General features: G+C 37.4%; 1 pseudogene; it reads right to left on the reverse strand.

The window, feature by feature from the left end:
- Positions 1-326: 326 nt before the first annotated feature.
- On the reverse strand, positions 327-1,076 carry LOC149204852 (26S proteasome non-ATPase regulatory subunit 8 homolog A pseudogene; annotated as a pseudogene).
- Between the last annotated feature and the right edge of the window lie 1,695 nt (positions 1,077-2,771).

Raw genomic sequence — 2,771 nt, forward strand, 5'->3', positions numbered from 1 at the left:
TTTACTATTATTTTTATTATACTGAATGGAGTTATTAATGGCTTTTTCTTCTTCCTGTGTTGGGTTTTCTCTTGGCCATTCTTCTGGTAGAGCATTGGCAAGGGTGGAAGTACTAATCGCAATGGCTGCTTTGGGTTTGAATCGACGACCCACATTGACAAGCATTTGATTGGATATTATTTGTTGTAAAAGAATATTCAATTGAGTTATATTTGCAGCGTTTATCAAGTTATCACTGGACTTTTCCTCTATGAACACCCTTTACCATACAATTTGGCTTCTCCATGCTATTTTGATATGATATGGTGTGATGAATGATTATAAACTCAAAATATTTTGCAAATTGTTGCAGATGCAAGGCTTGCAAGAAAACGCGTTGGTTTGAAGATCATAATGGACTTTGAATGCGAGGAGGACAAAGATCCTTGGGCAGAGAGTAAAGAAGGGTAGAGAGTAAAGATTTTCTTAGCATCTCGTAGTGATAAATAATCATAGGCCTTCTCACTGTTGCCTGTGATTTCATCTTTTATAGTCTTTTCAAGAAGGTCCATGAAATAAACATAAGTTTCATGCGGGATTGCCTGCCGAGCACTGAGAACATGATTATAGGAACCTTCCATGAATGAATGCTTTAATTCGATAGCATGCTTAATGCATGGATTCACAAGTGCCTTAGGTGAAAGGAGATCCAGCTTTGTGTGAAGTTCTGCAATTCTATTTTGCACCAGAATACGCAGTAAATTGAGCCTGAGGATCGTATATTCCTGAGCAGATGGTGGATTAAGATCTCTTGTAACTATGTAATATGGCTTCAGCTATAAGAAGTCCCTCTCAAAGGCATCTTAATCTTCAGTTTTTACACTGAGAACAACAACATGCTAAAAAATATCCCTTGCTAGCGTCAGTTCATGAATAGATGTAGGTGATTCACAATGAGAGGGAGGGAGGCTTGGAAATCTTGTCAACATAACCTTCAGTTGAGACAGTAAAGTTGAAAATGTTGATAGATCATTTTTGGTATAAGCGGCTTTGAAGCAATCAAATACTTGAGATACGTCTGAGAGTGTGCCTTCCATGGCTTTCCTTTCCTTGAAACAATGATAATCTGCTATTTCGACACCTTTAAACCCTACAACTAGTTACAAAGAAGAAAAAGCCAAGGGGAAAAATAGAATAAGAAAGAGGTTTAGCAGGAAAATAGTTATGAAAAGGTTAGCTCCGAGCCTTGTGATATTGAATCCTTAGTTGAGATATCTTTCTAGTCTCCAATGTTCTGACGATTTCTTAGAGGCAGAGGAGTGGAAGAGTATTTCAAGCAGGGGTAGCGTAGAGAGCTGGAGAAATAAACCCATGGCTCTGAGAATCTGTCGAAGGAAATAACACTATAGGTGGGAATATTTTATAAACAAAAATAATACAGAAAACTTCAAGCCTTCAACCATCCTTCAAGGCCTTAAGAGGATCAATAGCAAGGGTTATTTTTAAGTAAGGAAAATTGATGAGTTCCCACAAATTATCAGGGAAGGATTAAGTCAAGAAATTGATGAATACTTTTTTGATGTGAGGTATAGGTTGGTTATATCTATAGTGAGTAATGTTGGTGGCTCTATTTAGTTTTTTATGTTGGTCATGAGTGAATTGTTATGCATATGTAGTGGATTACAGTCATTGTTGCTTGTTGGTTGGAGGATTAAGTCTTTGTGTTTAAGTCCTGGTATGTACATTGAATAGAGTTATTGCACACTGGTTATTTGGTGCACATTTACAAAGGATGGGATGGTAAAAAATCAGTAATGACACTCTTTCAACATTAAAATTTGTCTACAAAATGCATAAGAAAACATGGATTTTTTGCAGTTGGAGTCCCAGTTCCAGCGAGATGAACTTCAACAGATTTCATTTGAGGTGTTACCTTCTGGCATTTGTCATTCTAAATTGTTTCCTACTCAAAACAATCCTATGTTCAAGGTTAAAACAAACACACATCAACAACCAGCAAGTGATAAAATTAGTAAGTTTGAGGAAGATTCACATTCAATGCTTAATGCAACAACATATTTGCATGCAAAAGTAGAAATTCAGCCTGCACTTCCCAAGTCGGTCATCAAACCTTGGGAAGAGCTTGTCCATAACAAGCATAGAATAGGTCTTGGATATGATAAGGAGGTTTCCTTTCATATTCCAGATTACTCAAAGCCCATCCAGTTTTAGAGTGTTGGATTTCTTCATGACAATTCACCTTCAGTTATTCCAGATTCTGCTCCTCTTCCATATCAACAACAACAGATTGTGAAATGCCAACACTATGACCGACTTGAGCATATGAAAGATCATTGATTTTATCTTCATCCATGTAAGCATTATCATAAAACCAGTCAGTCTTCAAACATATGCTTAAAAAGAAAACCTCCTACAAGAACAAAGATTCATCTTGGATGGATCACTTCTTGGAAATGGGCATCAATAGCCAAGAAGATATTTCAGTCATATGTACAAACTTGTTCTAGAGTATTGAACGGTCCTGCAGTTGAGTTTTCTCCATCATCTCACCTCGTATCTAACAAGGGGGGGAAATGATGGTCATCTACAAGTTTCAAAGCCACATCAACAGAGCCTAAGCCACAACCAGCCATACCAGATTCAAATTTGTAGCCAAAGACAAAAATTCCCTTGAGAATGCCTTCAATCGGTGACACCTCTTCAAAGAATTGGTGGCACTTCCTCTAGCAGAGGACTTCAACTTCTTGTCAATTTTGGAAGATTTCCAGGAA

This window comes from Pinus tabuliformis, chromosome 1_2, assembly GCF_031772625.1.
Source record: "Pinus tabuliformis cultivar Carrire ecotype Pingquan chromosome 1_2, CPIR1, whole genome shotgun sequence".
In the NCBI taxonomy this organism is placed as follows: Eukaryota; Viridiplantae; Streptophyta; class Pinopsida; order Pinales; family Pinaceae; genus Pinus; species Pinus tabuliformis.